Consider the following 12,538-nt stretch of genomic DNA (forward strand, 5'->3'; position numbering starts at 1 on the left):
GCTTTCATCTCGTCTAGACCATCGCTACTCTTCAGGGTTCTCCAGGAGTCCAGTTCTACATACTACTGCTTCCTGAGTATTTGTTCCCCTGCTGGTCTACCTACCTGTGCGCTGCACCTACTTGATTACCGCTTCACCCTTCAGGGACTTCGCATCCTGCCGCCCTCCAGCCGTTCAGGTATCTCTGCACTCCTGTCTGACAGCCTGCTCCTGAATCACGGTATGCATACTTCTCATTGACTGTGCTGGTGTATTGCATATCTTGCTGGACTGAGTTTGTTCTCCTCTGGAGTTTACTATCCGCTGGGACTATTACCATCATTGACTGTGTTATCTTTTGCCCGGATTGTTTCAGTGACTTTCTACTATTGCAGTGCTGTTCAGTCATTACTATATTGTGCATGTTATTGTGGATCAAGTTTAAGGTGCCCGTGTATCCTCTGTATTGCAGTCTCTCCCCGTGCTCCTCCTCACATATATATTCAGTGGTACAACTTGCTAGAGGCAGACCACTGACTCCCCGGATACCTCCACTTGGATTTCATTCCTTCACTCAGACAGCGGTACAACTTGCTATCCGCAGACCGCTGACTCTCATCACCTCCTCGTTTCTGTTGGACATTCCTCCTCACTATAGCAGTGGTACAACTTGCTACCGCAGACCACTGACTACCCTCACGTGTCCTTTGTCCATACAGTTCCTCGTGTATTACTACATCCATATTACCAGTGCTGCTAGTCATAGACTTTCCTGAGCATCTCTATCATCTGCTATTTCCTGTTCCGTGATCACCCTGCTACCAGAGTACCATATTACCATCTATACTGCTCTGGTAAGCCTATCACCTGGTGATCCCTGGGTAAAGACTCCTAGTGCCCGTGACAGTAAGATCAGGCCATGACAGACCCAGATACGGAACCTACAGCCAAAGAGATGCTGCAGCATCTGGTCACCCGTGTGGAGCAACAGGATGCTCGCCAACAGCTGTTACTTCAATGCTACCAGTCGTTAGCCTCCCAAGGACCATCTGGACAGCCTGTTACAGCTAATGTTGAAGCTCCTGTGCTTTCCTCCGTTTCCCCAGTGCCATCCCAGGTGTCTACAGCTCCCACGCTTCACCTGCCTACTCCGTCAAAGTACGATGGAGACCCCAAAACTTGTAGGGGTTTCCTTAACCAATGCTCAGTTCATTTTGAGCTCCAACCTCAAAATTTTTCTACCCACCGTTCCAGAGTGGCCTATCTTATCTCATTGTTTTCTGGACAAGCTCTGGCTTGGGCCTCCCCTCTGTGGGAGAGAAACGATCCTGTATTACAAGATAGTGCCAAATTCATTTCTATGTTCCGAAGTGTGTTCGATGAACCAGGTCGTGTGACCTCCGCTGCTTCCAGCATTCTTCGTTTACGTCAAGGTTCTCATACAGTAGGCCAGTACGTCATTCAATTTAGGATATTAGCCTCTGAACTTCAGTGGAACACTGAAGCATTAATTGCCGCCTTCTGGCAGGGGCTCTCCGATAAAATTAAAGATGCACTGACTACCCAAGAGCTTCCTTCGTCACTAGAAGATTTGATCTCTCTTTGCCATCGTGTAGACATGAGGTTTCGTGAAAGAGAATCTGAGAAAACAACTTCAGTTAAAGCACCTCTTCGCTCAACCCCTCAGTTTCGTCCAGCTTCACCTTCCGTGATTCCCATGGAGATAGGACGTTCCAAATTATCTTTAGAAGAGAGGAAACGAAGAGTAAAGAATAGACTTTGTATCTATTGTGCTGATTCCACACATATGCTCAGTTCTTGCCCTAAGAAATCGGGAAATGCCAGGCACTAACTAGTTCTGGAGAGGTGAAGTTAGGGTCCCTGGAGTCCTCTCCATCTTCTATGAAATTAAAAGTCTGCGCTTTTGATGTTACGATTTCCTTTGCTACCAAATCCTTTGAGTCTCAGGCACTGATTGATTCTGGAGCAGCAGGAAATTTCATTTCTAAATCCCTAGTGAATCAATGGTCCCTACCAGTGATTACTTTGAAAACACCGATTACTGTGACTGCTATAGCTGGATCATGTCTCATCAATGGTCTCATCACTCAGAGTACGTCTCCAGTAACACTTCAGATTGGTGTGCTACACCATGAAGAGATCTCGTTTTTAATTCTTCCAGTTACGACAAGTCCGATTGTCTTAGGCCTTCCATGGCTTCAATGTCATTCTCCCCAGATTGACTGGCGCACTCCTCAAGTTACGTCTTGGGGAGCTGAATGTCATCATCGTTGTCTTTCTCAAGTCATTCCTCTTAAAGTACAGCAATCTTCCATCTCATCTTCCTCACCGGGACTCCCTCCTCAGTATGCTTCATTTGCCGATGTTTTTGATAAAGCTCAGTCTGAACGTCTTCCTCCTCATCGTTCTTGGGATTGTCCAATCGATCTTCTACCTGGCAAGACTCCTCCTAGGGGTCGGGTCTATCCACCTTCGTTACCTGAAACTCAAGCCACATCTGAGTACATCCAGGAGAATCTCCAGCGAGGGTTTATTCGACCTTCCACCTCTCCCGCTGGAGCCGGATTCTTCTTCGTAAAAAAGAAGGATGGATCACTACGCCCCTGCATAGATTTTCGTGGACGCAATGCCATTACTATTAAGAATCGGTATCCCATTCCGTTGATCACTGAGTTATTTGATCGCATCAAGGGAGCTCGGATCTTTACCAAGTTGGATCTTCGTGGTGCCTATAATTTAATTAGAATCCGTTCCGGTGACGAATGGAAGACAGCGTTCAACACCAGAGATGGGCATTATGAATATCTAGTAATGCCTTTCGGGTTGTGCAATGCCCCCGCTGTTTTCCAAGACTTCGTTAATGAGATCTTTCGGGACTTATTATATGTATGTGTCGTTGTCTACCTGGACGACATATTGATCTTCTCACAGGACCTGCCTTCTCATCACCAACATGTGGCAGAGGTCCTTTCCAGACTCCGGGAAAATTCATTATTCTGTAAACTAGAAAAATGTTCATTCGAGTTGCCCCAGATTCCATTTTTGGGGTATATTGTTTCCGGAGTTGGCCTGAAGATGGATCCAGACAAGGTGAATGCTGTATTACATTGGCCCCAGCCAACTACTCTTTGTGCTATCCAGCGTTTTTTAGGTTTCGCCAATTACTATAGACGCTTCATTCAAGGCTTCTCGTCCATTGCATCTCCTATTGTGGCCCTGACTCGTAAAGGGGCCAATACTAAGCAATGGTCATCCGAGGCCCTCCAAGCCTTTCAAATTCTTAAAGAGTCCTTCTCCTCTGCTCCCATTCTTCGACAGCCTGATGTGACACTTCCCTTCTTCCTAGAAGTAGATGCCTCTAATGTGGGCTTAGGAGCCATTCTCTCCCAACGCTCGGAGCAACAAAAATTCCATCCTTGTGCCTTTTACTCTCGGGGTCTCCTGCCTGCAGAGAAAAATTACACGATCGGGGACAAGGAGTTGCTGGCTATCAAAGTTGCATTAGAGGAGTGGAGATACTTATTGGAAGGAGCTCGTCACCCGGTGACGATTTTCACAGATCATAAGAACCTGTCATATCTACAGTCTGCCCAATGCTTGAATCCTCGTCAAGCAAGATGGTCTCTTTTCTTTTCCCGTTTCGAATTAATCATAACCTTCAAACCAGCTGCCAAGAACAAGAAAGCTGACGCTCTATCTCGAGCTTTTGTGACGTCCTCTGACGTTGAAGAGGTTTCCAACCATTCTATATTAGACCCCAAATGTATCTCGCTGGCTGCTTCCTCCACCAAAGTGCTACCATTTGGGAAGACCCTCGTGCCTCCTACTCTGAGGAGGAAAATCCTTTCGTGGTTCCATTCTTCTCGTTTTTCTGGACATGCTGGTGAACGCAAGACCTTTGAGATTCTCTCTCGAAGTTACTGGTGGCCCTCGATGAGGAGAGACGTCAAAGAGTTTGTTGCTTCCTGTGAATTGTGTTCTCAGTTCAAATCCTCCCGCAGAACTCCAGCGGGGTTGCTGCAACCACTACCCATTCCGGCCAAGCCCTGGACCCATATTAGTATGGACTTTGTTACTGATCTGCCATCTAGTAAAAATTGTAATACTATTTGGGTAGTGGTAGACAGATTTTCGAAGATGGCTCATTTTGTCCCTTTGTCTGGTTTGCCTTCCTCGTCTACTCTGGCGGAACATTTCGTTAAAGAAATCTTTCGTATCCATGGATGTCCGTCTGAGATTGTGTCAGATAGAGGAGTACAATTCGTTTCCAGATTCTGGCGGGCCCTTTGTAAAACCTTGGGCATACGATTAGCACTCTCATCTTCTTACCATCCGCAATCAAACGGACAAACTGAACGGGTCAATCAAGATCTCGAGACCTTTATAAGGATGTTCTCATCAGCCAATCAAGACAACTGGGTAGAATTGCTTCCTTGGGCTGAATTCGCCCATAACAACATGTACCATGAGTCATCGTCCAAAACTCCATTCTTTGTGGTTTACGGTCACCATCCGTCTTTTCCGGAATTTCCTGCCCTCCCTCCCACCCAAGTTCCTGCTGTAGAGACTGTTTGTCAGACCTTCAAAAACATCTGGTCTCAGGTCAAAACCTGTTTAAAGAAGACATCTGACAAATATAAGTCTTTCGCAGATAAGAAGAGGCGGGCTATTCCACCACTAAAAATTGGAGATCGTGTCTGGTTATCTACCAAAAATATTCGTTTGAAGGTCCCATCTATGAAATTCGCTCCTCGTTTTATTGGTCCATATAGGATCATTCAAGTAATAAATCCAGTTTGTGTCAAAATTCTACTTCCTAAGAATCTTCGTATTTCCAATGCCTTCCATGTGTCCTTGCTCAAACCTCTCATCATCAACCGTTTCTCGACTCCTCCTTCAGCACCTCAGCCAGTTCAAGTTCATCAGGAGGAAGATTTCGAGATTACTCAGGTATTGGACGCAAAAATTTCGCGAGGAGTTCTCCGTTTCCTCGTTCATTGGAAGGGCTTTGGTCCTGAGGAGCATTCATGGATCAAAGCTGAAGATCTCAACGCCCCAGCTCTTCTTAAGAAGTTTTATTCCAAAAATCCGGACAAGCCCGGTTCCAGGCGTTCTGTGCCCACCTTTAAAAGGGGGGGTACTGTCACTCACCGGACTGTGAGTGCTTCTTCCCGTATGTTTAGGAACCGTGGCCGTCCTCCATCCTGAGGGTCTGCGCATGCGCAGCCCTTTCAAACCCTTCAGTACCTGTTCCTTTAACTTAATTGGCAGATCAGGCAACACTCCCTATATTAAGCACCTGTGGTCAATACCACGTTGCCTGATCTTGGAGTCTCATTCCCCATGAGCCTCTGAAGGTGTTCCTGTGTTTCCTCGTGTATTCAGCGCTGCTGATTCCTGTGGTTTCCAGACCACTTCTATTCCTGTGGTTTCCAGACCACTTCAACCCTCCTGTGTTTCACCGTGACTGTTAGCTGATTCCTATCCGCTGCCTCCGTGCACTACAGTCTTCAAACCACTTCAACTCTGCTGTGTTTCATCGTGACTGTTAGCTGATTCCTATCCGCTGCCTCCGTGCACTACAGTCTTCTATCTACTTCAACTCATCTGTGCTTCATCGTGACTGTTAGCTGATTCCTATCCGCTGCCTCCGTGCACTACAGTCTTCAATCTACTTCAACTCGCCTGTGTTTCATCGTGACTGTTTGGCTGATTCCTATCCGCTGCCTCCGTGCGCTTCAGTCTTCAGCTCATCTCATCTCTCCCGTGTTTCCTCGAGACTGCTACAACTGATTCCTATCCGCTGCTCTCCGTGCTCAACAGTTCCAGCTCAGCTCTGCTCTCCCGTGTTTCATCGTGGCTGCACCTGCTGGTTGCTATCCGCTACCTCCGTGTACCTGCAGAGTCCTGCTGACTGCTACTCCTCAGTTCTACTCGTGTCTACAACTGCTGATCCGCTCTCCGTGCTTCTCTGTGTTCCTGCTGGTCTCTACTCGCCAGTCTGCATCGGATCTGCGCCTCACTGCTTTCATCTCGTCTAGACCATCGCTACTCTTCAGGGTTCTCCAGGAGTCCAGTTCTACATACTACTGCTTCCTGAGTATTTGTTCCCCTGCTGGTCTACCTACCTGTGCGCTGCACCTACTTGATTACCGCTTCACCCTTCAGGGACTTCGCATCCTGCCGCCCTCCAGCCGTTCAGGTATCTCTGCACTCCTGTCTGACAGCCTGCTCCTGAATCACGGTATGCATACTTCTCATTGACTGTGCTGGTGTATTGCATATCTTGCTGGACTGAGTTTGTTCTCCTCTGGAGTTTACTATCCGCTGGGACTATTACCATCATTGACTGTGTTATCTTTTGCCCGGATTGTTTCAGTGACTTTCTACTATTGCAGTGCTGTTCAGTCATTACTATATTGTGCATGTTATTGTGGATCAAGTTTAAGGTGCCCGTGTATCCTCTGTATTGCAGTCTCTCCCCGTGCTCCTCCTCACATATATATTCAGTGGTACAACTTGCTAGAGGCAGACCACTGATCCCTGTTTCCTGTGTCACCTGTTCCAGTATCCTCTCACATAGCAGTGGTACAACTTGCTAACGCAGACCACTGACTCCCCGGATACCTCCACTTGGATTTCATTCCTTCACTCAGACAGCGGTACAACTTGCTATCCACAGACTCTCATCACCTCCTCGTTTCTGTTGGACATTCCTCCTCACTATAGCAGTGGTACAACTTGCTACCGCAGACCACTGACTACCCTCACGTGTCCTTTGTCCATACAGTTCCTCGTGTATTACTACATCCATATTACCAGTGCTGCTAGTCATAGACTTTCCTGAGCATCTCTATCATCTGCTATTTCCTGTTCCGTGATCACCCTGCTACCAGAGTACCATATTACCATCTATACTGCTCTGGTAAGCCTATCACCTGGTGATCCCTGGGTAAAGACTCCTAGTGCCCGTGACAGAAACGCTTGTTAGACAAAGCTTTGTAATGTCATTGCTTTAGAGGTGGCCTAAATAATTTCTACAAATATATTCAAACAATCCCGATTTGTAAGTCTTTCATTATAATTTAACCCCACCATTCCTTTTTATTATTAAGGTAGCCCGCCTCTGAACTTTGTCAAGTTTTACTGTGTCTTTCTTATAGTCAGATGCTCAAAACTGTACCCAGGGCTGGTGCAAGGATTCTCAGCGCACTAGACAAAGCTTCAACCTACCGCCCTCCCCATCCCAATATCCACTTCCCATCCACTCACACTCTTGACATTCTAAAATAAAAATAATAACTCTTATCTCCTCCTGGCTGGTGAGGTAACAGTCCAGATGGACTGTTGTCTGATGTAGAACTCTGTCAATGGATTTATAGAGGGGGGAAAGGGGATATCAAATGTTAGATTTTCCCTACACATTACACTAATATCACCCCCACCTCTATCCCCTCACATTACATGCTGAGGCTGGATGGCAAATTTTAGCCCACAGCACTGGCCCATGAGCAGCGTCCCATCATAATTGCCATAACACCTCATCATAATTATGCCCCTCATAATAATCATTAAACCCTCTCATCAACCAATGTCATCATTCTCAGTCATTAAGTTCCTTAAAATCATTAAATCTCTCATCATCATAATAACCTCTTTACCAACATCAACGTCCCCATCAGTAATTAACCCCCAACATTGCAAATTAACCCCCTGATAATTATTAACTCCCACAACATCCCCCTCATAATTGTTTAATGCTATCTTATAATCATTAAATGTTTTAGCATCATCATAACAACCCTTTCAACATCATTAACTACTTTATAATCATTAACTCCTCATACCCATAATGAATTAACCACGACATAATTCATTAATCCCAATTACATTCATTAACCCTCTTAATCATTATCTCCTTCAGCTTCATCAAAAGTACCCCATAAAGATAATTAACCCCCTCACCCTCATAATTAGCTCTCAATCATCATGCCTAACACCCTAAATATTAACTTCCCAACAATCACCCTATATTCATTCCTCAATCCATTCCCACTTACCTGTTGCCGATCCCTCATCCCTGTAATGGTCAGAGGAGAACTGGTCACATCTCAGTTCCCCTCTGTATACGTCTTCTTCACACAGATTAACCCAGAGCTTTTTTAATGTTTTTGAGCAAATACTGTTTATTAGGTTTTATAGGATTATAAACAAAGTAAACATCCATAAAAGAATACAAATAAAAACATGTTTAAGGATGAGAGAGATGGGAATGCAAGGTTAGGAGAGGTCAGGAGAAGAGGAAGGTAGCATGGAATCATTTAAAAAGTCCAAAAATATGAAGAGTTAGGGCTAGATTTTCTAAGCTGCGGGTTTGAAAAAGTGGGGATGTTGCCTATGGCAACCAATCAGATTCCATCTTTCATTTATTTAGTACTTTCTACAAAATGACAGCTAGAATCTGATTGGTTGCTATAGGCAACATCCCCTTTTTTCAAACCCGCAGCTTAGTAAATCTAGCCCTTAGAGTACTCCCCCTGATAGAAACACATGGATATGCTGGATGGTAAGGGAAAGCAGTGGGGGTAAGGAAATAGAGGAGAGTCACGGTCTACTTGGGTTGGACTTAAAAGAAGAATAGATTATATGGTTTTCAAGGGTGGTTTGGCCTCTTAATAATTTGTCCAAAGGGACCATGTGCATTACTTTTTTCTATATTGTTCCCCATCCATTATTTCTCTGCCCAACTCATCACATAGTTAAATTCTTTTTATAGTTACTTAATATATTTTTTAATAAGCTTAGCGTTGAAAGGACTTGTATTCGCACCACCTTATATAATAATGGGGTTACTGCCAGAAATAAACCATTGGTGATGTCTTTACCAAACATCAAGGAGGTATATCCTGTTCTGGTTATACCATCCTCAGATGGCGTTACCAGAACAGAAACATTAACAAAGCTGTCTTTATTCTTGAAATAATACGTTTTAATGCAGTACTGTGTAAACTATGTTTATTGTTTTATACAAAAGAAAGGTTTAAGGAATATTTGAAAACTTGGTTTAAGAAGCTGGTGAGCTATAGAGACATTAATATAATTTACAAAGTTGAGTTCCATATAATTTATAAAGTTAAGTTTTAAACCTATTCATTTAAGTGTATTATTAATTTAAGTTTAATTTAAATAAAAAAAACCTATACACTGCAGTTGACCCTTGGGCTCCAACTAAGGAAGCAAAAGGTTACAAAAATGTAATGTGTAGGTGGTAGTACAGCTTTAAGTCATCTTATTAATTATCACCTTAACTATTTTGGCCTCAGCTGTTTCTTGAAATGTTGACATCTTCTTTCCTCTTGCTCTGCTTGTGGGTTACAAGAGGCTCATGTGGCAGGGTAAAACTTATGAAATTTTGATGAGTAACGCAAACTGGTGCTTTGACCCTTACACATATATTATATACCTCCTCAATCCTCTTCATATTTCTTCCATCAACCCCCTCAATCTCCTTAACCTCACTCTTCCTTTCCCCTCAATCTCTTTCTCCAACTTCTCTCTCTGTCTCAGCCTCCAAAGCACTCCACCCCCTTCTTTCCGCATAGTTACCTACACTTCATCCGCGTTGCATCACTCTTGTCGTTGTTCTTTAGCTTAATTGCAAGTAACCACTAAATTCTCATAATTATCCCATCACCATAGTTATCCTCCTCATACAATTCATCAACCCCATAATCCTCAGTCATTAACCTCACATAATCAGTATATATATCATTATAACATATTGATCAACATCAATCTCCATATCAACAAATAACCCTCAATATTATAGTTAACCCCATTTAACCATTATCTCACATTTATAATCTCTCTCATCATTAATTAACCCCTCCTCATAATCATTAACACTTCAGCCCCATCACAACAACCCCTCCAATATCATTAACAATCCTTTACAATCATTAACTCACTAATTCCCATTAATTAATCCCCACATCCTCAAATAATTTCATTCATATTCATTAACCCCCTCAATCAATACCTCACTCAGGTCTCCTCAAAAGAGGCCCATCAAGTAATTAACTCCACAAACCTCCATTAATCATTAGCCTTTTCACTCTCATAATCATCTTCCAATCACCATACCTAAGCTGATCCTGCTCAACATTAATTTCCCTCCCTCAACCCCTACTTACCTATTGCTGGCCAATATGTACTTGTGGGTTGCCACAAACAATGTGGCAAGTATTATGGAGAAAGTGGGGTCCCACCGTGGCCTGGGATAGTGAGGAGCCACCAGAGAAGAGGTTGGCCCGCAGAAAGCAAAAGTGCTCTCTTAATCACTCAATCATGCTACAATGCACAGCTCCTAACTTGAACACAAGAGACAAAGGGAATAGATTAAGGCAGCAATTTTGCTTTCCCCCAGCATCTGCTTGCCAAGTTGCCTACACAAATATCTGGCACCGGCCCAAGGCATTTAAAATGGGACCGACCTGGATGACATGACCCCACCTCCCAGATCTGCCTAACACTGCTCAACAATAGCACCCTATAAGACATATTTTTTTTTATTTAAACACACAGCAGGAAACAAAGGGTCATTTCAACACCACCATTCCTGCGATTTGGTTTTCACAAAATGTGGACTGTTATGAGTATACTATTTAGCCCTGTTGTCTCAACCAGATCCTCCAGCCCATGTAAGCCCATGCAGTTATTGTATATTAATGTGTGCATATACTTTGTCTTCATGTATAATTCAACAATATGTCTGTAAGAGAGCTGTAGCCATCCTGGGCAAGTGTGATCATCTGCAGATTAGCAAACAAGGGGTTGACTCTGGAACAATACCCATGATACCTAAATTACCATTGATTAGTTTACTTTCAGGAGAAAGTTTGTGTGAACATGGAATCTGTAGACAGCATGGACCCATGACTAACATAGGTTCTGACAAAAAGGTTGGCAGCATATGAGAAAGGTCCAGGACCCAGGGTTTATCCGGGCAGAATGTCAGAGCTTATCACACCCGCTACAAAAAAGCATATGCTGACATCCTTATGCAGATCTGACACTTGTGCGTCCTCCTGCTTGAAGAGGTAGAAAGGGGGAAGTAAGGAGTGTGCAAACAAAGCCCAAGTACAATATTGGTGAGTTTGCATAATTGCGAACCAAGGCAGACCATTGCGAACCAAGGCAGACCAGTGCGGACACACATATACACCTATCAGTAAATGTTTCACTTGCAGGTACCTAAGGACTGGGGAAAACACACACTGATGATGATGATGATGGTTGCTAAAACTAACTAGCAGCTTCTGATTGGCTAGTTGCAGATTCACCTCTGAAGCTTTCTTCATTGTTTTTGTCCATATTATAATTTTGTGGGCATATTTTAGAATTATTTTTTGTTTCTTTCATTTGTACACCAGAAGGAAGTATTGTTGTATTATATAGTTTATATTTTTATATAGTCAAATTGTTTTTTGCTATAAAAAAAATGCTAAAAACTTTTCTTTTATGATATTGGCGCAGAGGTCGATGCAGCTGGAGATGCACTTGGCTCAGCACATTGGAGTGAATAGACTATTTTTGCATGCTCTTTTTAAAGCACTTTTTAATCCAGTTGCTGTATACTTGTGAACAAACACTTTTTCAACATACACAACTCCGCAAGTCTCATTCCTATTCTTCCCCTTAGATTTCAAACTTTTATGAGCATGTGCCCTCTTAGTTATTTCAGTTGGTACTTGTTTGCAATGATAGTTCACATTTTAATAATTGTACAATGTTGTCGCTACATATATTTTAAGCTAGATCATATTTTATCCTGTGTTTGAATTTGCATCATTTCATGTTTACACAAAACAATACACAACAAACCAATGTTTTATTTCTTTATATTATTATTATTTTAGATTATATTTATTATTTTATATTTACCTATTGTTTGTTTGATCACACAAAAATAGCATGTGTCTTGGGCCTACTGGGCCAAATCTTTCATGCTTCTAATAAAGGTTTATAGTAATTACTTTGTTTCATGTTTTGTATTTCTGCTATTCTAATAAAACTTATACTATGTGCGCCTTTCTTGTTTTTTTCCACTGGATTACATTTTGTCGTGCCTTGCATATTCATTATACCAGACAATCATTTGTGTAAGAATAATATTAACATAATTTATTATCAGGCAGTTAAACCAGAACATCTGAAAGAATAGTCAGGTTGCAATTTCCTTCTCCTGACATCTGATCCTGTGAAATATCTATATGACCTCAGATGCCTTATTTAAATATCCAGTTTCCAATGAGCAACAGGGAGTTTGCACACTGCAGAATCATCATCATGTGTGAACAAGGATAATGTAAACATGAGATTAGAAGCAGATTCTAGTTATATATTTTGATGCAGTGCAATACAATGGTGATCTTCAATTAAGTAAGGGACATTAGAATACCCTAAATTCAGATAATACTTTTATTTTACATTTGACTAGACCACTCAATTGATTCATGATTCATTAATGGAAGACTGA

Source organism: Mixophyes fleayi, chromosome 2, assembly GCF_038048845.1.
Source record: "Mixophyes fleayi isolate aMixFle1 chromosome 2, aMixFle1.hap1, whole genome shotgun sequence".
Taxonomy (NCBI): Eukaryota; Metazoa; Chordata; class Amphibia; order Anura; family Limnodynastidae; genus Mixophyes; species Mixophyes fleayi.